The sequence below is a fragment of the Mirounga angustirostris genome, unplaced genomic scaffold, assembly GCF_029215605.1.
Source record: "Mirounga angustirostris isolate CCGP_5_RB_7025 unplaced genomic scaffold, mMirAng1.0.hap1 SCAF_3, whole genome shotgun sequence".
NCBI lineage: Eukaryota > Metazoa > Chordata > Mammalia > Carnivora > Phocidae > Mirounga > Mirounga angustirostris.
Window position 1 is genome coordinate 69,709,685 of NW_026991711.1, and position 26,088 is coordinate 69,735,772.

Consider the following 26,088-nt stretch of genomic DNA (forward strand, 5'->3'; position numbering starts at 1 on the left):
TTCTAACAGACCAAAATACACCAAAAATCTGGTGTGTGGCACTGATCTATGCACCAGCCTGATCATATTTGATCATATTTTGGTTTTTTTTGTTTTGTTCTGTTTTTGTTTTTTTTTATCTTTTTTTTTCTTTTTCTTTTTTCTTTCTTCCCCTTCTTTTCCCCCAGTTTCAGGTCTTTTCTGATTTGTTTAGAGTATATTTTCTGGGGACATTGTTACCCTGTTAGCAGTTTGTTCTCTCATTCATCTATTCTCCTCTGGACAAAATGACAAGATGGAAAAAATCACCTCAACAAAAAGAACAAGAGGTAGTACTGACTGCCAGGGACCTACTCAGTATGGACATTAGTACAATGTCAGACCAAGAGTTCAGAATCATGATTTTAAAGATACTAGCTGGACTTGAAAAAAGCATGGAAGTTATTAGAGAAACCCTCTCTGGAGAAATAAAAGAACTAAAATCTAACCAAGTTGAAATCAAAAGGCTATTAATGAGGTGCAATAAAAAATAGGGGTGCTAACTGCTAGGATAAATGAGGCAGAAGAGAGAATCAGTCATATAGAAGACCAAATGATGGAAAATAAAGAAGGTGAAAAAAAGAGAGATAAACAACTACTGGATCATGAGGGCAGAATTCGAGAGATAAGCGATACCATAAGATGAAACAACATTAGAATAATTGGGATCCCAGAAGAAGAAGAAAGAGAGAGGGGGGCCGAAGTTATATTGGAGCAAATTATAGCAGAGAACTTCCCTAATTTGGGGAAGGAAACAGGCATCAAAATCCAGGAGGCACAGAGAACCCCTCTCAAAATCAATAAAAATAGGTCAACACCCCGACATCTAATAGTAAAACTTACGAGTCTCAGAGACAAAGAGAAAATCCTGAAAGCTCAGGAGAAGACATATGTAACCTACAGTGGTAGAAACATTAGATTGGCAACAGACCTATCCACAGAGACCCGGCAGGCCAGAAAGGACTGGCAGGATATATTCAGAGCACTAAACGAGAAAAATATGCAGCCAAGAATACTATATCCAGCTAGGCTGTCATTGAAAATAGAAGGAGAGATAAAAAGCTTCTAGGACAAACAAAAACTAAAGGAATTTGCAAACACAAAACCAGCCCTACAAGAAATCTTGAAAGGGGTCCTCTAAGCAAAGAGAGAGCCTAAAAGCAACACAGACCAGAAAGGAACACAGACAATATACAGTAACAGTCACCTTACAGGCAATACAATGGCACTAAATTCCTATCTTTCAATAGTTACCCTGAATGTAAATGGGCTAAATGCCCCAATCAAAAGACACAGGCTATCAGATTGGATTAAAAAACAACACCCATCAATATGCTGTCTGCAAGAGACTCATTTTAGAACCAAAGACACCCCCAGATTGAAAGTGAGGGGGTGGAAAACCATTTACCATGCTAATGGACACCAAAAGAAAGCTGGGGTGGCAATCCTTATATCAGACAAATTAGATTTTAAACCAAAGACTGTAATAAGAGATGAGGAAGGACACTATATCCTACTTAAAGGATCTATCCAACAAGAAGATCTAACAATTGTAAATATCTATGCCCCTAACGTGGGAGCAGCAATTATATAAGGCAATTAATAACAAAAGCAAAGAAACACATTGACAACAATACAATAATAGTGGAGGACTTTAACACCCCCCTCACTGAAATGGACAGATCATCTAAGCAAAAGATCAACAAGGAAATAAAGACTTTAAATGACACACTGAACCAAATGGACTTCACAGATATAGTCAGAACATTCCATCCCAAAGCAACGGAATACACATTCTTCTCTAGTGCCCATGGAATATTCTGCAGAATAGATCACATCCTAGGTCACAAATCAAGTCTCAACTGGTACCAAAAGACTGGGATCATTCCCTGCCTATTTTCAGACCACAATGGTTTGAAACTAGAACTCAATCACAAGAGGAATGTCAGAAAGAACTCAAATACATGGAGGCAAAAGAGCATCCTACTAAAGAGTGAATGGGTCAACCAGTAAATTAAAGAAGAATTAAAAAAATACATGGAAACCAATGAAAATGAAAACACAACTGTTCAAAATCTTTGGGATGCAGCAAAGGCAGTCCTCAGAGGAAAGTATATAGCAATACAAGCCTTTCTCAAGAAACAAGAAAGGTCTCCAATACACAACCTAACCCTACACCTAAAGGAGCTGGAGAAACAATAGCAAATAAAGCCTAAACCCAGCAGGAGAAGAGAAATAATAAAGATTGGAGCAGAAATCAATGAAATAGAAACCAAATGAACAGTAGAACAGATCAATGAAACTAGGAGCTGGTTCTTTGAAAGAATTAACAAGATTGATAAACCCCTGGCCAGACTTATCAAAAAGAAAAAAGAAATGACCCAAATCAACAAAATCATGAATGAAAGAGGAGAGATCACGACCAACACCAAAGAAATACAAACAATTATAAGAACATATTATGAGCAACTCTCTGCCAGCAAATTAGATAACCTGGAAGAAATGGATGCATTCCTAGAGATGTATCAACTACCAAAACTGAACCAGGAAGAAATAGAAAACCTGAACAGACCTATAACCACTAAGGAAATTGAAGCAGTCATCAAAAATCTCCCAACAAACAAAAGCCCAGGGCCAGATGGCTTCCCAGGGGAATTCTACCAAACATTTCAAGAAGAATTAATACCTATTCTTCTGAAACTGTTCCAAAAAATAGAAATGGAAGGAAAACTTCCAAACTCGTTTTATGAGGCCACCATTACCTTGATCCCAAAACCAGACAAGGACCGAATCAAAAAGGAGAACTACAGACCAATATCCTTGATGAACATGGATGCAAAAATTCTCACCAAAATACTAGCCAATAGGATCCAACAGTACATTCAAAGGATTATTCACCATGACCAAGTGGGATTTATCCCTGGGCTGCAAGGTTGGTTCAACATCCGCAAATCAATCAACGTGATACAATATATTAACAAAAGAAAGAACAAGAATCATATGATCCTCTCAATAGATGCAGAAAAAGCTTTTGACAAAGTACAGCATCCTTTCTTGATCAAAACTCTTCAGAGTATAAGGATAGAGGGTACATACCTCAATATCATAAAAGCCATCTATGAAAAACCTACAGCAAATATCATTCTCAGTGGGGAAAAACTGAGAGCTTTCCCCCTAAGGTCAGGGATGTGGCAGGGATGTCCACTATCACCACTGCCATTCAACATAGTATTAGAAGTCCTAGCCACAGTAGTCAGACAACAAAAAGAAATAAAAGGCATCCAAATCAGCAAAGAAGTCAAATTCTCACTGTTTGCAGGTGATATGATACTTTATGTGGAAAACCCCAAAGACTCCACCCCAAAACTGCTAGAACTCACACAGGAATTCAGTAAAGTGGCAGGATATAAAATCAATGCCCAGAAATCGGTGGCATTCCTATACACCAACAACAAGAGAGAAGAAAGAGAAATTAAGGAGTCGATCCCATTTACAACTGCACCCAAAACCATAAGATACCTAGGAATAAATCTAACCAAAGAGGCAATGAATCTGTACTCAGAAAACTATAGAATACTCATGAAAGAAATTGAGGAAGACACAAAGAAATGGAAAGACGTTCCATGCTCATGGATTGGAAGAACAAATATTGTGAAGATGTCAATGCTACCTAGAGCAATCTACACCTTCAATGCAATCCCCATCAAAATACCATCCACTTTTTTCAAAGAAATGGAACAAATAATCCTAAAATTTGTATGGAACCAGAAAAGACCCCGCATAGCCAGAGGAATGTTGAAAAAGAAAAGCAAAGCTGGCGGCATCACAATTCCAGACTTCCAGCTCTATTACAAAGCTGTCATCATCAAGACAGTATGGTACTGGCACAAAAACAGACACATAGATCAATGGAACAGATGGACCCTCAACTCTATGGTCAACTAATCTTCAACAAAGCAGGAAAGAATGTCCAGTGAAAAAGAGACAGTCTCTTCAACAAATGGTGTTGGGAAAATTGGAAAGCCACATGCAGAAGAATGAAACTGGACCATTTCCTTACACCACACACAAAAATAGACTCCAAATGGTTGAAAAACCTCAATATGAGACAGGAGTCCATCAAAATCCTAAAGGAGAACACAGGCAGCAACCTCTTCGACCTCAGCCGCAGCAACTTCTTCCTAGAAACATCGCCAAAGGCAAGAGAAGCAAGGGCAAAAATGAATTATTGGGACTTCATCAAAATAAAAAGCTTTTGCACAGCAGAAGAAACAGTCAACCAGGACGCCTGGGTGGTTCAGTCAGTTAAGCGTCTGCCTTCGTCTCAGGTCATGATCCCAGGGTCCTGGGATCGAGTCCCACATGGGGCTCCCTGCTCTGCGGGGAGCCTGTTTCTCCCTCTGCCTCTGTCTCTCATGAATAAATAAATAAAATCTTTAAAAAAAAAAAAAACCAGTCAACCAAACCAAAAGACAACCGACAGAATGGGAGAAGATATTTGCAGATGACATATCAGATAAAGGGCTAGTATCCAAAATCTATAAAGAACTCATCAAATTCAACACCCAAAGAACAAATGATCCAATCAAGAAATGGGCAGAAGACATGAACAGACATTATTCCAAAGAAGACATCCAAATGGCCAACAGACACATGAAAAAGTGCTCAATATCGCTTGGCATCAGAAAAATCCAAATCAAAACCTCAATGAGATACCACCTCACACCAGTCAGAATGGCTAAAATTAACAAGTCAGGAAATGACAGATGTTGGCGGGGATGCAGAGAAAGGGGAACCCTCCTACACTGTTGGTGGGAATGCAAGCTCTGGTGCAACCACTCTGGAAGACAGAATGGAGGTTCCTAAAAAGTTGAAAATAGAGCTTTCATATGATCCAGCAATTGCATTACTGGTTATTTACCCCAAAGATACAAATGTAGGGATCCGAAGGGGTACGTGCACCCTGATGTTTATAGCAACAATGTCCACAATAGCCAAACTATGGAAAGAGCCAAGATGTCCACTGACAGATGAATGGATAAAGAAGTTGTGGTATATATATACAATGGAATATTATGCAGCCATCAAGAGGAACGAGACCTTGCCATTTGGAACAATGTGGATGGAACTGGAGGGTGTTACGCTGAGCGAAATAAGTCAATCAGAGAAGACATGTATCATATGACCTCACTGATATGAGGAATTCTTAATCTCAGGAAACAAACTGAGGGTTGCTGGAGTGAGGGTGGTGGGAGGGATGGGGTGGCTGGGCGATAGACATTGGGGAGGGTATGTGCTATGGTGAGTGCTGTGAATTGTGCAAGACTGTTGAATCACAGATCTGTACCTCTGAAACCTATAATGCAATATATGTTAAGAAAAAAGAAGAAGAAGATAGCAGGAGGGGAAGAATGAAGGGGGAGAAATTGGAGGGGGAGATGAACCATGAGAGATGATGGACTCTGAAAAACAAACTGAGGGTTCTAGAGGGGAGGGGGGTTGGAGGATGGGTTAGCCTGGTGATGGGTATTAAAGTGGGCACATTCTGAATGGAGCACTGGGTGTTATGCACAAACAATTAATCATGGAACACTATATCAAAAACTAATGATGTAATGTATGGTGATTAACATAACAATAAAAAATTTTTTAAAAAAGCAAATGGACTTATAGTACTATTCTGTATTTATTGAAATAAATCTGTGTATATGTGGGAAAAAAAATTTTAGGACATAAATATTTTAAAGGTCCCTGAAAAGTGAGTAAGCATTAGTTATTATGCTTATCATGCCCAATGGATCAAATGGCTGTATGGCTATAGGTTCAAATGTAGATGGAAACACACAGAAGAAATAAAAGTTCTGGAATTATATACAACGAACTAACAGTGGTTCGTTCTAGGAAGGGAATTATGATTGGAAGTGGAGGGTTGAGGAACACTAGCTTAATTCATAATGCCTAAATTTTGCACAGAGAATATGTTCCTATATTACTTTGAAAATGCAACTTGAAAGGGGACTTAATATTTTTTTAATTAAGTATAATGAGAAGACTAGAGTGAGAGATGTCATAGGCACTAGGGATTTTCAAGTAGAGGTGGGTAATTTTTAATGATGGAAATATTTCTAAACCTATTTTTACCAGGCTGTAACATATTTGGGCAGATGAAATAGTGCTGATTTTTTACAAAATAAGAAAAAAGTCTCCAAGATAATTGTCCAAGAACTTCACTGTAGTATCTGACTATATCAGGTACTCTTGGAATGGATAATTCAATACATAACTTTTGTAATAAATCTTCCCCATTGTTAATATCTGATTTTGTAGCTTCTAGATACATATAATGGAAAAAAATTGATATGAAACTTCTGGTATTAAAGTGATGATACTCCAGAGGTAAAAATAAGTGGACCACGTTTCACGTTACTTTACAGTAGTTTGGTTTCACCTCAGCATTTATTCCAAGACCTGAGTCAGTTGCAAAGGTTTTTCTAAGGACACTAAACCAAAGGGTATGTAACCACAGAGGAAGGTGTGGAAATTTCATGTAACAGGACCCCATTCTTTCAACATATATTTTAACGATTACTTTTGCTGACATTTGCAAACAAACATGGGGTATTAAAATATAAGCATAAAAAGTGCATATTTGGTTTTTTTCTTTCAGTACTTTGTTTATTTTTATTTTTTTAAGATTTTATTTATTTATTTGAGAGAGAGAGCAGAGTGAGAGAGAGAGCATGAGTCAGGGGGTGAGGGGCAAGGGAGAGGGAGAAGCAGGCTCCCCACTGAGCAGGAAGCTCCACGTGGGTCTCCATCCCAGGACTCTGGGATCATGACCTGAGCCGAGGGCAGATGCTTAACCAACTGAGCCACCCAAGCACCCCTAATTTTTTTAGAGAGAAAAAGAGAGCATGAGCAGGGGGAGGGGCAGAGGGAGAGGGAAAATCCCAAGACAGCTCAGCACTGAGTGTGGAGCCTGATGTGGGGCTTGATCCTGAAACCCTGAGATCATGACCTGACCCAAAATCAAGAGTTGGATGTTTAACCGACTGAGCCACGCAAGCACCCCTGTACTTTATTTTTTTTTTTTATTGAAGTTCAGTTAACATACATTATATTACTTTCAGGTGTACAACATAGTGATTTGACAACTCTATACATTATACAATGCTCACTATGGTAAGTGTAGTTATCATCTGTCACCATACAATGTTATTACTGACTATATTCCCTCTGCTGTACTTTTCATCCCCATGACTAATTTATTTTATAAGTGGAATTTTGTACTCTTAATCCCCTTCAGCTATTTGCCAGTCCCCCAACCCCCACCTGGGTCCCTGGGTACCTCTGGCAGTCACCAGTTTGTTCTCTGTATTTATGAGTCTTTTTCTGTTCACTTTGTTCTAAGTTGTTTGGATTCTGCATATAAGTCAAATGGTATTTGTCTTTTTCTGTCTAAGACTTATTTCACTTAGCATGATATCCTCTAGGTCCATCCATATTGTTGCAAATGGCAAGATTTCATTCTTTTTTATGGCTGAGTATTTCATTGTATGCATTTACCACATCTTTATCCATTTATCTATCATTGAACACTGTATGTTGCTTCCATATCTTGGCTATTGTAAGTAATGCTGTATTAAACATAGGAGTGAATTAGTGTTTTCATTTTCTTTGGGTAAATACCCAGCAATGGAATTACTGAATTGTATGGTATTTTTAGTTTTAGTTTTTTGAGAAAACTCCATACTGTTTATCACAGTGGCTGTACCAATTTATATTCCCACCAGCAGTGCATAATGGTTCCCTTTTCTCTAAATCTTTGCCAAGACTTGTTATTTCTTGTCTTTTTTATTCTAGCCATTCTGACTGGTATGAGCTGATATCTCATTGTGGTTCTGATTTGCATTTCCCTAATGATTAGTGATATTGAGTATCTTTTCATGTCTGTTGGCCATTTAAATTCTTCTTTGAAAAAATGTCTATTTAGGTTCTCTGCCCATTTTAACTAGATTATTTGGCTTTTTTTTTGGTGTTGAGCTGTATGAGTTCTTTATGTATTTTGGAAAATAATCCCTTATCAGATATATTATTTGCAAATATCTTCTCTTATTCAGTAGGTTGCCTTTTTTTGGTAGATGGCTTCCTTCACTATGCAAAAGTTTTTTAGTTTGATGTAGTGCCAATAGTTAATTTGGCTTTTGTTTTTCTTGCCTGAGGAAACATATTCAGAAATATGTTGCTAAAGCCAATGTCTAAGAGATTACCACCTATGTTTTCTTTTAGGAGTTTTATAGTTTCAAGTCTTACATTTAGGTATTTAATCCATTTTGAATTTATTTTTGTTTATGTATAAGAAAGTGGTCCAGTTTCATTCTTTTGCATGTAGTTGTCCAGTTTTCCCAGCACTACTTATTGAAAAGACTGTCCTTTCCCCATTATATATTCATGCCTCTTTAATTGTACATTAATGGACCATATATACATGGGTTTACTTCTAGGCTCTCTACTCTGTTCTATTGATCTACATATCTTTTTTTGTTCCAATATCATACTGTTTTGATTACATAACTTTGTAGTGTATCTTGAAATTTGGGATAGTGATACCTCCAGCTTTGTTCTCAAGATTGCTTTGGATATTTGTGGTCTTTTGTGGTTCTGTACAAATTTCAGGATTATTTGTCCTGTTTCTATGAAAAATGCTTTTGGCATTTTGACAGGAATTGCATTGAATCTGTAGATTGCTTTAGGTAGTATGGATGTTGTAACAATTTTAATTCTTCCAATCCATGAGAATAATCTTTCAATTTATATGTTTTGTTTTCAATTTCTCTCATAGTTTTCAGAATATGGGTCTTTCACCTTCTTGGTTAAATTTATTCCTAGGTATTTTATTCTTTTTATTCATTTGTAATTTCTTTATCTGCTAAAAAAATGCATGTTTTAATGCATCCAAGAACATTCTGTTTTCACCCATTCAGACAAGACAGTATTTTAAAATGTCATAGTTTTTATATAGTCTAACCCAATAAAAAAAAGTATTTTTCTAATAATCTGGCTACCACATGATTGTTTTTCTACATTACTTACCTAATTTTAAAAAAGTAATTTTTGAGATATTTTTAATAGCCTTCTTTTTTCCACAAATTTCCTTTGTTGTTTAGACATTATTTTCAAATCCAAAATCTGAATTGACCATGATGAACACAAGGACAGTTTTGTGTTCCATTTTTTAGTGTGAGGAAAATTATTTATTATCTTTTTATTTCCAAGATAAAGTCTAGAGAAAATGTTAATTGATTCCTTCTGGCAATAATTGAGAACTGATAAAAGTATCATCCTAAAAACATGAGGTAGCAAGCAATGTTAAAGAAAAAAATGTTGGAAACTGTTAAAGCCAAATTTTCCAAACAGTATTATGAAAGAAGGACATGGAGCATTCAATACAAGGACAAGATCCGAGAACAAAGAAATACATCAAACCAATGAGAGCAAGATCATCAAAATGCCATAATATTCAAAAAGTGGCAAGCAGTAACAACAAATTAAGGCATTACTGAAAATAAAAACAGGAGTGATAATTGTGGATGTAAGTAAAATGGAGCTGTGAAGAGGAAAATTCAAGAAATTAAGAAAATTAACAAATTGTAGTTTTTAGTTGATTGTGGCATTTAGATAAGCACCAGTAACATCAAAAACAAGCTTGTTTTAATTTCTGATTCTATTCTGTAACATGAACCAGATGCTACACAAAACCATTCAGTTAAACTGATCAAGTGGAAAATTACCTTCTTTCCAACAGGAACCCTTGGTCATCCAATTTAAGAACTTTGTTCTATTTTGGCATTGTATCAATGTTTTAGGTAATGTAGAAAAAACAGACCAAATTTGAGATAAATTCTGAGCCACCCCAGGTGGATGTTCTAGGCCTGGCTTTAGCCAGAAGCATCTTGACGTTGCTCTGCTTTAGGTTTTGGTTTGGCAGAGCCAGGTGTTTTGTGACCTCAGATCTGTTTCTCTGAACCTTACTGTTCATGCCATTCCAATTTCCCTCCTTCATTTTAGACTGACTGAAATGGCCATCCTTTATTTTGAATAGGTCTTAACTCATTTTTAAATCTCCTGGAGAGAGACATAAAACTGAACCCCAAATATTGAAGTCATATACGCAGGGCCACCAAATCCCTGAGGAGTCTTACAGGCCTGTACCCAGCTTGGCAACTGATGCGTGTTCCAGGCATTACTCCTTCAAAATCCCAGAAAGCAGTAACTCCTTCTGTATTTTCTAATTTGCAGTGTGGAGGAGAAGATAAATTTTGGAGGAAATAAAAATGTTTTCCAGCTCCTGACATGAATATATTAATGAAGTCCCAACCTCAGCCTCTGGCATTTGGAGGCGAAGGAAATTACTCCACATCTGGGAAGCCTTGGAACATGGCTCAATACCTGGAGATTGAGCGTGCTCAGTAAACACTCTCAGAAGGGGATTCAGCACAACATAGAGCTTATTACCTTCTGTCTATCCCACACCAAATCTAAGAGAACATTTAAAAACAAATCTCAACACTGCCTGATTCTGCTGAAATAAGGTGGCTATTCAAGTTGTTTTAACTTACAGGAGTTCCAGTATGTCAAAAATATTCTTGCTTTGATACCAAGGTTATGAAAAATTAAGGTGACTGGTTGACTTTTTTTCTTTAAATCCATCCTAAATCTTGGACTGTGTTCAAAGGTTTACTTTTTTTTTTTTTCCTGTGTTCACCCAAATGAACTTGACCAGGGGCATCAGCCATGTGTGGAAGTTTTGTTTGTTTTACCTCCTTTACAGCCTTCTCATTTAAATCACCAAAATAGGCCAAGATTCTGTTTCCCTTTTCATAGGGAAAAATAAATAAAACATACCTCTCAGTGCTTGTGCACCATAATTCCAATTTTATATTGCCGAATTCACTCAGATGGACTTCCTGAGCGCAGCACCTGTCAGCCCTTTCTGATGGGAAGGAATAGCCCTCAAGCCTTGCTCCTGTCCAGTAGTTTGTTTGGATACTGTGATGTCCACTCATCTTAGATTTTCCAGAAGTATCTTAGCTTTAAATATTGTGTTCTTCTGTTGTCTTAAGACATTGAATGTGAAGGGCCATCCCAGGACACTTCCTGAACCAAAATATCCACACATGAGTTATGGCAATGTTTGGTACAGGCTCTACTTTGTCAGTGTCTTCACAGTTACCCTACAGCAATCTAGGTTCTGCTATCCCAAGGGCACCAAGCTTTTATCTTGATAAAAGCTGTTGTAGGCCAGCCATTTCTGCAGTGGATCAAAGGATAGACTATTTAGCAGAAAGAATCCCATCATACAGCCAATCACAAATGTTCTCAGAGTGGAGAGGATGGTCTAAAATATTTCTTTACTGTTTCCAAACTAAGCAAATTATTTCTCATATGGGCCTCCAGAAGTCCCTTCTTTCTTGATATCCTTTCTTCCTTTCCTACCATCTGTCCACCTTTGTCTACCCCTTTGTCACTGATCCTGTGTATAAGCTCTGGGAAACCCCTCCCTGGTTTCATCCAAAGAGGGGATGGTGAGTTCTCACTTTATTTGGAGAAAAGACATTTTGAGGATTAAATAATATAATCCAAGCAAAGCACTTAGCTCAGTATCTATCATAAAGAAAGTATTCAGTGATATTAGCTACCATTATCTTGATAGGCAATGTGCCAACTTCAATCACCATGATTTTAAAATTTGTATCAGTGGGGGTCTCCTATGTAAATATTTTCTTCTCCCTAAATTCTTTTTATTCCTCTATGGTAAAATGGACTTCTCACCACCTCTATTCCTGTGCATCCTCACCTCTGCCCAGGAGGGATTTTTCTAGTAGAATAACACATCTGTGTTATGCATGAGACAGGCTGGTTTTTAAAGGCCTCTGCTCCAAATAAAGTGAGAACTCACCATCCCCTCTTTGGATGGGGATTTGTAGATGGGGAAAGAGATTAGGAAGATTAAATTGCTTGCTTATAATTAGACCATCCTGACTTTGGGATCAGAAGATGATGTGTACTGTCCACATTATAGTTACTTGTGTATAAGAGTCAATCCTAGATTAAATTAAAAGGACTTGGAAGTCAAAAAGTTTTATACCCACCCACCACTCCATAACACATACTCCAGGAGAGCTTAGAACAGTGACCTGCACATATTAAGAACTAACAAATATTTGTGACGTGCATGAAGGCACAAGAGGATTTGCATAGGTTAATGAAGGCATATACCACATTTTGGGAGTTATAGTCAAGTGTTCACTCTTTAAGTTTACACATATAGAAATAAGAAGTGAAATATAGCAATGACAGGGAAATATTTAAAAAGAGAAATGAAAGACCTTAGCCAGAAATGAAAACAAGATAAACATCATCCCGGACCAGAAATGGAATAGAGATGGAAAATGATGAGCTGGCTGAACCCAAAAGCCCATGAAGCTCTGGGTCTGGACACAGGCAGTGGCTACCAGGAGGCAAGTTTCTGTGGGGTAAAGGGCACTGCAAGTTTTCCATCACACATGGGGCAGGAGCCAGGCTCATAGCATGAAGGCAGGGGTTCAGGTGGGGCTCTCCTTAATCATAAAAAGAGACTAAATAACAAAAGAAAAATAATGTGGCAAGTGTCCTTCTGAAGCTCTGGTCTTTAGAGACCTGAGGATCTGAGAAATCAGCATGTCGATTCATCAAAATACGAGACAGTAAGCCAAGTTGCCTGCTGGCTCTGCAAGAGGATCTACTATCTCCTGTATCTTAGTGGAACAGACATCCAACACTGTTCTTACTCTTCTTAATTTAGAGGCTCAGAGGGCTAGGAGGAGGCAGTTGGAAATCTGCTAGCCTGAGAGGGAGAGACAAAAATACTATGGAATCTAATATTTAAAAAGCCAACAAAATCAACAATGAAAACATTCTTATAGAATATTTTATAGACTCAGTTTTATAGACTATTTTTGGCAAAACCTTTAAATAAGTATGCTAAATGTGTTGAAAAAGAAAAGGAGGCATTACTTCTTTTAACAAAAAAAGGAAAAACTTCATAAGATAAAAACAAGGAAAAATGAAACAGGTACAATAACAAAGAAAAAGAACCAACTATAAACTTGGAAATGAAAACTATGATATCAAAATGAAAATAGAATAAATTCCAGAAAGGCCAGAGTTGAAGAAAGACTGGCTATTTGGACAATAATAGATAGAACACAACCTGCTTTTCAGTTCATGTCACAAAGAAAATACCTACTAGGTCTTGACTTTTTCTTCCCAAAGGCAATCTAACATCTCTGAGATGTGGCTTTGAGTCTACTTAAGCCCTTCCAGACTTAGTTTAGTAATCATCTCTGATGAGAGCTTTCCAGGAGTAAATGCATCCTGTTTCTGTATTTTAAGGATATTCAGTCACCACGAAAGTGTATGTAGCCCCACTTTGCTACAATAAGGATCCTGAAGCAACGAGAAGTGACTTGTCTCTTCCACTCTCTTCAAGTCCATTTTGGTGATCAAAGACAGAGATGGAGCATGCCTGAGTGATTCAGTGACCACACCTCTGTGCTCTACTAGAGTCCAGAATGTGAGGGGCCCAAACTGGAAGGCCCTTCAACCCCAAGATGGAGAGGGACACATTCTTCAATGAGAGAACATCGATCTCTGTTGCCAAGAGTTGCAGAGGAAAGAGTTTGGGAATTAGAGGAGGTGTTGATTGCCTAAAGAGAGATTGTTGCCTAAAGAGAGAAATGCTGCTCATGGGTTTTGTGTAGTCCAGGACAAAATCAGTCTCCACAAGAAGGCTTGTGTATGTGACTGTGGGGAGGTCCCATTCCTGGTTGGGCTACTAGGTGTGTGGAGGATAAGATGCATCAAAAAAGGCACCTTATCAGGTACTGTATTCTAGAGCTCTTGCCCCTGCTCAAGGGGACTAGGAGGGCTTGTAGCTGAAGGTGGCATGCCATACCTGAGATAGTGGCTCCCCTTGAAAGGAGCCTTCTGTTTGAAGCACAGAAAATAGACGTATGCTGGGAAACTGGGGGGCATTGTGGGACCTGAGGCTGCAGAACAGAACGTGTATGTTGACTTTTCTTTCAGTTTATTCAAACTTTTAAAAATACTATGGGGGCGCCTTGGTGGCTCAGTTGTTAGGCGTCTGCCTTTGGCTCAGGTCATGATCCTAGGGTCTTGGGATCAGGCCCCGCATCGGGCTCCCTGCTCAGCGGGAAGCCCGCTTCTCCCTCTCCCACTCCCCCTGCTTGTGTTCCCTCTCTTGCTGTGTCTCTCTCTGTCAAATACATAAATAAAATAAAAATACTGTGGACATTGCACTTGCCATTTGAAGGGTTGCTGCTCACCATTATTGAAGATTTGAGTAAAGTTAATATTCCCTGGAGTCTTTAATGCATAGGCATCTTCTACACAAAGCTGCATAAACAGAGGTGGCAGCCTGAAAGTAGATTAAAGAGTTTGACTCATTTTATTTGGAGCATCCTCTTAGTGGTGGTTGCACTGAGGAGTTTTGCTCGTACCTTGATCTTACATAGTCTCAACCTGAGCACTACCTCCTTCTGGCTCCCTTGCAATGCCATGCTAGATCCAAAGTGTGTATGCTGGCCTCTGGAGGCATCTCTCCTGTCCCTACCCACATCTGGTCTGCTCACTCATCTCCTCTGGTCAAACTTCCTTTCTACCCTTTAGCAACTCTTAATCTCCAGAAAATTCTGCCTCCCCTCAATTTCTTTTCATTTTTTCCTGTCTCTGTTATTTGTTTTGTTTCCCTAGAAACACAGAGCTGGAAGATACTGTAGGAATTACCTAGTTCAGCACCCACATCTTACAGATGAGGCCCAGAAAGTATAAGGTGTGTGGGTATGTGTGTATGTGTGTGTGTGTTTTAGTGAGCCATGGGATCTGGCTCTTCTCAGAGAGCTGGCTATGTTTCTCAGACTTTACGTCAATAGGGTCTCTCAGGGTGGCAGACTCTTCCTGCAGCCCTTGAGAACACCCCAGAAGTCCAGCAATGCAGTCATTCTGAAAGTATCTGCTCTGTCTTGGGAATAGGCTGAGTCTGTCTCTGATCTTTTTGGACTCTTTGCATAGTCTGACCCAGTGTGCTTCTTCTCCAGCTTCCTGACAATCCTGATGTCATCCAGAATGTTCTTGCCCCAGCCTGACCTGATTCTCCATCTCATTGCTTCTGTCTAATATTGATCTCCTTGCCATGGAATTTGCTTACTGATCCAGCAGCAGGTTGCATCATTCTGCTCCTCCTAAATGTTTCTTGATGCCCCTTGGTGGCCATGAGCAGGGATCAGTTGCTAGGTTACACTGGGATCAACTCAGCCCCCAGCTCCACAGAGACTGAGACATGATCCATCTGCACCTGCATGCCATGCCTGCCAAGACAATGTGCTGAGGAAGATATTTGCAGATTTCAGGGCTGATGAGGATGGGGCTCTCAGAGAGTTCTTGCTGGACATCTGTGACCCAGGGCTTCTCTTAAGGGAGAATAAAGTGAGGCAAACTTAAATGGGCTTAGAACCATAGAATGTTAGTCCTGAATGATAAGTAAAAGTTAATCTAGATAAGAGCAGTGGGCATCAGATTTAAGAAGCATCTACATCGTCTTGGGGGATTATTAAAAATTCAGATGTGGGGGCCCTACCCACAGAGAGTAGGTTTACTTGGTCCATAGTAAAGCCCAGGAAAGTGACTTTCTAATAAGCACAAATGACTCTAATTTGGAGCTCCTCAATATGCATACCTCCTGCTGCTGCAAATAAGGAAACTGAGGGCCAGGACCTCTTGGTCCTCCACCCAGGTGCAGCAGGCTGTGGCTCCCTAGCCCTGTAGAGAGGAGATCTCTAACTTCGATTTCAGGCCTCTACATGGCCATGGCTCTGTCCTTGGCTCAGTGAGAGGTGGGCTGTGCTCCCAGAAGTGTACCTGGAGGAAAGAAAAGAAACCAAGGGTATGAAGGAGAGTGGCACAGAAAGAGAATTGGAAAAGCAGTGAGGACAGCTGCAAGTGTTTCCTCACTTTGCTGATGGAAATTACTGAGCCAAAAGCATCCAGTCAACTCTGGAAAAAGAGCCATCAACCACCTGCCAACCCACTAAATGTGTAGTCAGTCACTCACCTAATGAAACACAACATGAATGTCTGCTGAAGCCTTTCTTTCTTCCAGCCTCATCTTCTTCCTTCTCCATCCTCCTCCTCCTCTTCTTCCTTATTTTACTCCCCGAAGTATAATGTGAAATACCAATCTGGAGAGAGAAATTAATACAAATGTTGCATTGTGTACACTATGTCCAAAAGTTTTTAAATGTGACACCGTACAAATGCAAATATGTCAAGGTGTCCCCTAGTTTCCAAAGTCCACCAGGAGTGATGCAGCAGCATAGTCCTGCCTTCTTGGCATTCCTCGCACTTCCTTTTCTCAAAGGGATGCTGGTGATTGAGTGTTACTTACTCAGAGAGAGTGCAGAAGAGGAGACATTAACAGTTTTCTAGCAGAAATGCTTTTTAAAAAATGATTTTATCTTTCAATCTGAGTTCCTCTTTAAAATCAAAATAGCCATTCAGCTCTTTTGCGCCTAGTGTGCAATTTCAAATTACATCCTCTTGCAGTTTTCCCAGTGCTTGCCAAGACCTCGCAGATGAGAGGATGTTTTATACCTTCAGTATAAGTTTTGTTCCACTTACACACATTAATCACCAAATGCCAAGAAGTGGCAAATATATGGGAAAAAACAGGCAGCATAAATTACATTTTAAGGTGAGCAGATAAGAGCAAAGTCAACATCTCCATGTACCACCTCAAATCTCTTTTGGAATTAGATGGTGGTATAAATTTGAAGCTGTAAATATGTAAGACAGTTCTGCACTGTTATACTAACATCATAAGAACAAACCACTTTTTCCCCCTTCTGAATGTACCTGAATTTGAACCAGAAGTCAGAATGGTTTTAGCGAAACACAAAAATGTGCTAAAGAAAAGCAAATTTGAACTGGGATTTTTTTTTTTTAATCACTAAATGAAAGTAATCATCATCACACATTGCAGCTACTTTAGAGCTCCGGTCACACTGTGACAAAAATTCCTGGGTAAATGATCCTCTTCACTCTGTTGAATAACACTGCACACATGGACTTACTTAAAATCTGACAGTTACAGTGCTAATCATTCCTGTAATGAGATAGCTGGTTAAGAGAAAAACAGTGGAAGAAGTCCAGAAGATAAAATATAACGAGTAGCCCTGCGTGGGTTTGGAAAACCCCACACAGACATGTGTTAAAAGTGTCGGTTCTCAAGATGTGCTGGACGATTCTGGACCCCACTGCTTTTGGTGAAGAGGTGTCTCTCATGAGCGATCCCCCAGGAGATGCTAAGTGACAGTTCAACAAATGATGGTAAAGGTAGATGCATCCATCTCTGTACAGGCTGAGCCTAACAACTGGATACCTCTGGATCTTATGAAGAACTTTTGGGGGAAATGAAGTACTGTTTAGCATGCTTAAGTATCAAAAGTGATTTCATTGTGGTTTTGTAGAAGAAACATTATTTTGCTCATAAAAAGTATCATATATTATTTATTGGACCCAATGCCAAAATCATAATCTAAGGATGCAGCAATATTCTAACAATTCTGGGCAAAAGATATACAACTGTATGATTAAAAATAAGTATATTGACATCAATAAATATAAAATGCAATAAATTTGCTGATGAATAAAATTCTACACCTTTCAGGTCATACTGTAAGTGCAAATAACATTTTTGCCTTTCAAAGAATGCCAGTACCTAAGTCAGCCATAATATAAAATGTATGTGAGTGGATTTTTTTAGCACTTTGGACAAAGTAAATATATCATGGAAAATTCAAGAAAGTGGCAAGACACAATAAACTAATCGAAAATAACTCATAGAGCCAAAGTGCACATAAACAAAAAATAATAATATTAATAACTGATAGAAAGCTTTAAACTACATAATAAATTTGAAAGAATTCCAATATCATGTGTATGCATGCAACAAAACCAAATAATTCCCTGACTGTGAGTAAACAAGGAGAAACATGAATTCTAATAGATACTACCTTGAACTTGTTATTATAATGATTCTATTGGTTTTAAGTCATAGCTTATCTTGAAGCAAATATATATCTCAAACGTTAGTAAAATAATACCAAATCTACTCACCATTTGGCTTCAGGCTTGTTACCTTTTGTTTAACAAACACACGCCACCACCACCCCACCACCCCCAATGCCAGATCCCTCCATAGGAGTAGTACTAACACTCTTGTCCTGATGTCCACCCTCAAACCTTGGAGGCCTGGCCTGACAATTGATCTAGGAGCTCATTGGATATGGGAAAAACTTGTTGTATTTGGAGGCTGAGGGAATGTGTGTTGCAGCCAACAAATCCAGGATTTTTGGATAACTGTAGTAATGGCTAATAGATTGATGTGTTTTGTTATTTTAATTTTCTCTTTAGCAAAAAGGCAACACCAATAACATACTGCATTTTTGAGTGGAATACCTGAAGGTTTTACTAATCCAGTACAATCAGTTGATTTGCTTAGCCAAAAGGAAAAGGGGACCATGACTGGCTTTTATTAGTGGAGTCTTGTACCCCAAAGTGGAAAGCCCTGGCAGAAGTGAGTATAAAGAGGCATGACAACTAACACTGAGAAAGAAGGGGAGGCGCATGCTGACAAGGAGCCTGTGGTCCAGGATTAATGATGATCGAACAGTACTTACAAGTGAAAGGAAATGATAGTAGTAATTAGAAAGATTGCCTTAATTGGAACATTAATGTTCTGAGGGACAACTGTGCTGAAACTCCTCAGGAATTCATTTAGCTGTCATAGCCCTGGGCCAATCTTGCATATTGATACCAGGGACTTTCCAAAGCAGTAATAACAAAAAACATATTTCAGGACCACAAGAGTGTCTACACTTCAGCCCACAGTTTACCATGGTCTGTGTCAACATCTGAGTCTGGAGCTGCAAAATGAGCAGCGGACAAATTGAACACAAATTGTGTAATGAATGATACTTATATGCCCGAGGATTAATTATATTGAAATTGTATATCCACTGAATCTGCTCTGTCTCATAAAATAAGGAAATGCACATTTTAGAAATTTTCCCATTCAAATGAACTATATATAAGATTTAAAAGGTTTGAAGGTATCTGAATAAACTTGGCCATCCAGAAATTCTTCATTCCCCAAGCGCTCTGGATTGTGGAACACTTAAAATACTGTGCAGATTGGGGTGCCTGGGTGGCTCAGTTGGTTAAGCGTCTGCCTTCTGCTCAGGTCATGATGTGGGGGTGGGGGCCTGGGATCTAGCCCCACATAGGGCTCCCTGCTCAGCAGGGAGTCTACTTCTCCCTCTGCCCCTCCTCCTGCTTGTGCTTGTGTTCCCTCTCTTTCTCTCTCTCAAATAAATAAAATCTTTAAAAAAATCATTTATCTTCTTTCACCTCTTCACCTCCTATCTATACACCATGGTGTTCATTTTGTTGCACATAGCTTTCCAATTTCCCTTTTTTAAAATTACAAACTCTTTTGTTTCAGTCTCCCCCCGCTTCTTCTCTCTTTTCTTCCCTTGTGGAAGCTATATTCACAGTACAGACAAAATGTCTACCTACTGAACGTTCTTTATTACAAGTTACAATGTATGTGCACATTGTCTCTCAGAAGAAAAAGAAGAGAGTCCTTGCAGTCCTCCACTATGTGGCTTTCTGCAGCCTTCTCAACACTGATCCTAGAATTTGAGTTTGAAGAGACCATACACATAGTCTGGCTTACTATTCTTATTTGCTGGCTGAAGACAATAAAGGTGTCATGTTATTTTCTATTAGCTCCAGCCCAGTGCTTGTCCCACTGCATAAGAATTCTCCACCTCCACCCCCACTTCCTCTTCTTATTGATGGTAATGTGCCCTGAAGGTTCAGGTTGCTTGTTTGGGGAGGAGGGAGTGAAGTGGGTGGTAGGAAGGGAGCTGGATGGATACTGTTTGTCCAGAATATTATGAGGATGCATGAACATTGCAAATATAATAATTGTACTTTCTCAAGGGGAAAGCCCCTAAAGTAAACATAAAACATTATTAAGAATCAGATATAGTTTGTTTAACCACAATATGGTTAACATCCAGATGTGAAATATGGAATTTAGAAATACATGCATTCAGAACTAATCTCTTTTCCTTCCTGAACATTCAGATTGGTATGCTACAGAATTTAAACATCTTCTTCAGTCTCCCTGTGGCTATGCTTACAAATATGTCCAGCAGTGCTGTAAATATGTAAACAAAATGCTGTGGAAAAATGACTTCTTTTTCAGAAAGTGCATACAAGACATCCACCATAGGTTTTTCTTCAAATCCAAAAGGATTTAGCTGTTCTTTTTCCTATTCTATGAGCCATGGTGCTAGCACACTGACCTGGTCAAGCAGAACTCCAGGGCTCTGCCTCAACTTTCCCAGGTTTCCTTCTATGTTCCCCGGTGGCCCCAGGGAGCAACTCATCTCCTGGGGACAATACATTGCTGGGAAGGGCATTCTGTAAAACTCTGTATAAAGATCTTCTGAACTTTGCGTAGAGCACCCTCATTGAAACACGCCTACTTGGGGAGCAACCTCCATGCAATTTACATATAATGCCAGTCAGAGCCAGCTGTAGCCAAAATTGTGACCAGGCATTAGTTGCTTCCAGAACATTCTGTACGCTTTGCCCTTTGGTGACTTGGTGACCTTTAGTATTCACATTATTACAAAGGAAGTTTTGAAGAGTCTGTGAAGTTGCTTTATCTTAATGAGATTATGACAAATAAAAAATTAGTGGTCCAGTTCAAAGCATGCTTATAGAGGAAAATGATGAATAGCAGTTTGGATACAGAAATAAATTAAAGAATGATTTATATCCAAGCCAAAATCCATAACAGACACCAGCCTGAATTTAAAAATGAAAATAAAAACAAACAAACAAAAAAAACTTTGGGGCTTATGGAAAAACTAAGGTGGGGGGAAAAAAAACAGTTGTCATGAGAAAGACAGCTTTAGTTGTTTTTTAAAAGGCAGTGTGGTTGAGTTTAAAACCCATTAAGTCAATGAACTACTACTTTCTGAGTTCAAAAAGTGACACTTTCATTTGCTTCATTGTCCTTGAATTTAGTGCTTTTACACTGGAGATCCATCATTTATTTTTTTTAACACTTAAAAAATCTGCTTCACTTTTCCAAATCTTTCCCTCTCCTCTTCGTCTTATCTACATGTACTTCATTTTCCCCCTCTTACAAAAGCCTTAGAAAGGGGAAGGAGAGGAAGAAAAAAGATTTAACAATCAGAGGCTTAAGTAAAATTTTGATAACAGTTTTCATCAAGCTTCTGCAGTCACAACTACAAGAAATTGAGTGTTTTCAGATACTCTAAACAGCTTCTGACACTCTGAGAAAGAGGGTGCTGATTAATCTACCATTCATCGAACAGGATTGACTACTAAATGGGAACTAGAGGAAGAGGTGAACCAGTTTATCAAATGTTCCAGGAGCATTCCTATGTAAAGGCTCTGGTGTTGGGACTCCTGCACCTGTCCCTCTTCTGACCTGCCCACCACCCTCTCGAAGCTCCTCACTGTCTGAATAAGCCCTTCCCCATTTTTTCACAAATATTTATTGAACAACTATTACATGCCTGATACTATTCTAGGTCCCTGCCTTCATGGAATGTACATTCTAATTGGGAGAGAAAGAGAGACAATAACATCTCATTATCCCAAGAGCTAAGTGATTAAAAAATATATATGAAAGAGAATGACTTCGCTGGGTATTAAAAGTGGCAGTCAGAGAAGGCCCCTAAGACCATTTAATATTACATGTCAGCTGCCTTCTCCCTGAGATGCTACAGCTCGGAAACTAGGTCTTCATTTCTGTCTGAAGGGATGAAAAACTTTTAAAGAATAGTCAAATATGGAATAATATGCAAGTATTTACCCTTGGAATATAAACACTAAGAGAACATAAGGAAGCTAGAAATAAGAATAACTATTATAGACAGAACTATTTGGTGAAGTTTTGTAAATGGCCTCCATTCTTAAAATATAATATCCTCAATTCTGCCCCCTTTTGCCCCAAGAGCCAAGAAGTTTCCTGCAAACTTACCAGGAGAGGTGTGGTATCTTTGCAGAATCTCAGGGAAATGCTGCCATCAGCTTCTGCCCCTAAGAGATATGGTGCCCTGTAAAGGGATGAGATGAGGTGTAGTTCAAGGGAGATGAGTGGCAGAAAGGCCATCAGAATCTTGGTGAAATCTAATCCTAGTCTTGCATGGTGGCCAAATTGCCTGAGCGTTCCCCATAGCCTTCCCCAAACTTGAGAGAAATATAGTTCTCCAAGAGGAGAATGGTTGTTTCCTTTGGTTATTGAACTTTGATGATAGAAATGTGGTTCTAATTTGTTCCAACTATGCTGTGTTTCCAATCTTATATTATGCTTGACATTAATTTTTTCTAACCTTTTTTTTCTTTTTGTTCCTAAACAGCTCAGAAAGGGAAACATGGTAGTAATCATACAAGCTTAACGTGCTGATCCCAGTCTTTATGGCATCTCCTTTCTAAAAGTCTAAAATCTGGCCAAGAGTCAGGAGAGGATGGTTTAGGAGATATTCAGTGACCAAGCATACAAGCCTACCATGCCCCTCCCCTCAGTACAGTGTATTTCACAGACCCTCACAGTCCCTTGTCACATATCACACCCCTGATTCAGAAGAGAGTTGCTAAGAAGGAGGGGTTTCTCATTTTTAGTTCCATCATTTGTGTTGATACAACCTTTTAGGTTTAACAGAAAAAAAATAGGATAGGCAAGGTTAAACTTGTATCTGAACCTTTCTTCTTAAATAGTTTTTGGATTTTTAAGGTAATTATTTTGATCCCTAATTTTCATTTTTTTTCCTTGAGAACTTTAAACATTTTTCCTTAACTGAAGAATCTTAAGAATAAATGCAAAGTACTTTATTTAACATGTTGCAGAGGAAAAGTCTACACAAAATATTATAATTGTTTATCAGTTTGTAGGATGACCCTACGTTAAAAGCTTCTACTTTTTAATGGCGATGGAAAGCATTTTTAAAACTGAATCTTATGTAAAGTACCAACATATAAAGTCAATAAAATTTGGTTGTTCTCATTAAAATGGAGGTGGAAAGACTTCAATGTCCTCTTCTTTCACAAACACACACCACACACATAAGAAACACATTCGTACCATGCACCGAGGAGGTCCTGATGTGTGTCCCCAGAATAGAAGGCTCTGAGGGATGCAATCTTAGAGTCAGTTTTTGGGGGACCTCAATCCTTCTAGCTTCACAACATCACATTTTATAGGTGGCCATATTGGTTATACTGAATGTGATTACCTTTTTGGTGTGTCTAGCATTTGATTTTTGCTTATTCATTTCCAAACACTATCCAGGAAATTTAAAAGGCACCACATTTAACTCATTTTTTAATTTCTCCTTTTATACCCTTTTATGAAAATAAAAATAAATAAGTTAGTAATCAAGTTGCTTTGAAAGGAGCCTAGAAATTTTACCTGGATCTGCTCTTAGTCTTAAATTTTTTGGTTTTTATTTGTTACTCTGTTAAATATTCACCGAACTCCTTCTATACACAAGGCAATTAATTGTCTAAACCAACCAGATTAAGGCAGCATTGTTAAATGGGAAGGACATGGGCTTTGGAGTTATCCCAATTCAACCAGTTAGTGTGTCGTCGCACTGTGCCTCAGTTTCTTCATCTGTAAATTGGGGATAATACCTAACTTGCAGTGTGGTTTTGCAGTGTGAGGCTCAATGGGATAATGCATATGAAAATGCCTATCCTAGCACTTGGCCCAAACACCCAATTTCCCTTTAAGTGGGAAGAAGAAGAGGGAGGGGTGTGGCTAATAAGTTTTCTGTGGCTTAACAAAGAGTGCAGGGTAAAAGCCTGACATCTAGTGGTCAGAATGACAGTTGCACCTCATTTTGTAGGGTTGAGTCTCAGAAGTTCCCAACTTGGATCTGCATCAGAATCACCTGGAGAACAAAGCCCCTCTCATGAAGATCGTGATACTGTAGGTCCAAGCGAAGACCAGGGAAGATCTAGCTTTAAGAGCTCCCCAAAATGATTCTTATACCACCTGCTAGTCATAGATAATTTGAGGTCACTAACCCAAAGATTAAGAGAAGAAAGGCTGGTAGTTGAGAAAGGTCTTTATTTTAAGCTTTTCATAAAAAGAGATCTTGTGCCTGCAGGAACATAAAGGCAAGAAAGTACTTTATGAAAAAGTGGATTTCCAGGTGTGCCAAGTCAAGCAAACCTAACCAAAACTAAGAATGATCTCATAGAGAAAGAGCAGTAACCATAGCTCCTTCTATATATATTATATATGTATATATAATTGAGGGAAACCTACCAAAAAGCACTACACTTAATCTCTCAATACAGTTTATTGAGAAACACAGAAAATCAGTTATAGCATTTCTATGCATTTGAGAAGCACTTATCCAACAAATATTAATTTACCATTAGCTATGTTCCAAGAACAATGTTGACCCTTAAGAGTATAACCTGAGTAATATTGATTCAGTATATTCTCCTACAGATCTCATGGGCTGCTGGGGAGATGAACAAGTAATCAGACTATTAAATGGCATCTTAAGAGTCTTAAGACATAGAAAGGAAAGAAAGGTATGAAAGTATGTAAAAAGCTATCTGTATTAGTTTTCTGTTGCTGCTTCAACAAATTACCACGGACTTAGAGGCTTAAAACAACACAAAGTTTTAATCCTACAGCTCTGAAGTTTAGACATCCAAAATGAGACTTATGGGGCTAAATCATGGTGTCTACAGAGCTGTGTTCCTTTGGAAAGAATCTGCTTCCTTGCCTTTTCCAGATTCTAGGAGCTCCCTGTGTTTCCTGGCTCATTGCTTCATCATTCTGACCTTGGCTTCCATTGTCACATCTTCTCTGATTCTGACTCTCCTGATTCCCTCTTATAAGGACCCTTGTGATTACATTGGGCCCATCTGGGTAATCCAAGATCATCTCCCCACTCCAGTCTCCTTAACTTAATCACATCTTGCAAAGTCCCTTTTGCTACACAAGGTAATATAGTCACAGGTTTCGGCATTAAGACATGGATATCTTTGGGGAGCCATTATCCTGCCTACCACATCATTTCACCCAGACTTGGGTAATAAGGGTGAGAAGGCATTCCTGGAAGAAGAGATATCTGAACTGAAACTTAAATGATAAAATATTATATTTCCAGGAAGAAAAAAACGGTGAGATATGTGAAGAAGGTGATCAGTCATAAGTAAGATTTCTCAAAGTGGAAACATGTGAGAAGACCCAGAGGCGAAAGGAAGTATGCCTGTGGAACTAAAGACAGTGCTTTAGGGCTCTGTGGTAGGTGGAAGAGGGAGGGGATAAGAAGGCACTAAAAATAATCAGAGGCCTGAGTATGGAGAATAATGTCAAAAGCTGAATTATGTGACTTTGGAATTTATCCTGTGAGTAGCAGAGAGCTAAACTAAAGAACTTTAATTGGAAATATTTCACTCTGGTGTGAAGTGAAGCTTGGAAAAGGTTATAGTTGGAGGCTGACCTACATAGAAATCCAGAGGAGAGATGATATAGCTGCCTAATCTGAGGGTTTGGTGGCTAATGACACTGGTTCATGCTACAAGGCCCCTTCACCTACCTTCTATGTGGTAGGTGCAAAATGCTTAACCTCTTTATACCTCATTTTCCTTATCTGTAAAAATAAGAATAACACTAGAGCTCACTGGAACTTACCCAGTTGCAGTGTTCTTTTTTTTTTTTTAATTTTATTTTGTTATGTTAATCACCATACAATACATCATTAGTTTTTTGATGTAGTGATCCATGATTCATTGTTCTGAGGAATAAATGCAGAAATACATTTAAAGCACTTAGTATAGAACCTGGTACATAACAAAGGTCCAGTAAACATTAACAGT

At 38.7% G+C, this 26,088-nt stretch overlaps 2 long non-coding RNA genes across 3 annotated transcripts in view; one reads left to right on the forward strand and one right to left on the reverse strand.

Moving 5' to 3' along the window:
• LOC123839629 (uncharacterized) overlaps positions 1-18,471 on the reverse strand; it is a 75,443-nt gene extending 56,972 nt beyond the window's left edge. Inside the window, exons 1-2 of the long non-coding RNA XR_008505659.2 lie at positions 18,253-18,471; positions 16,190-16,316 (exon numbers count right to left, since the gene is read on the reverse strand). This is a non-coding gene — a long non-coding RNA (uncharacterized LOC123839629). The remainder of the gene's footprint in view (positions 1-16,189; positions 16,317-18,252) is intronic.
• LOC123839628 (uncharacterized) overlaps positions 1-26,088 on the forward strand; it is a 360,841-nt gene that overhangs the window by 175,134 nt on the left and 159,619 nt on the right. The window lies entirely within an intron of this gene.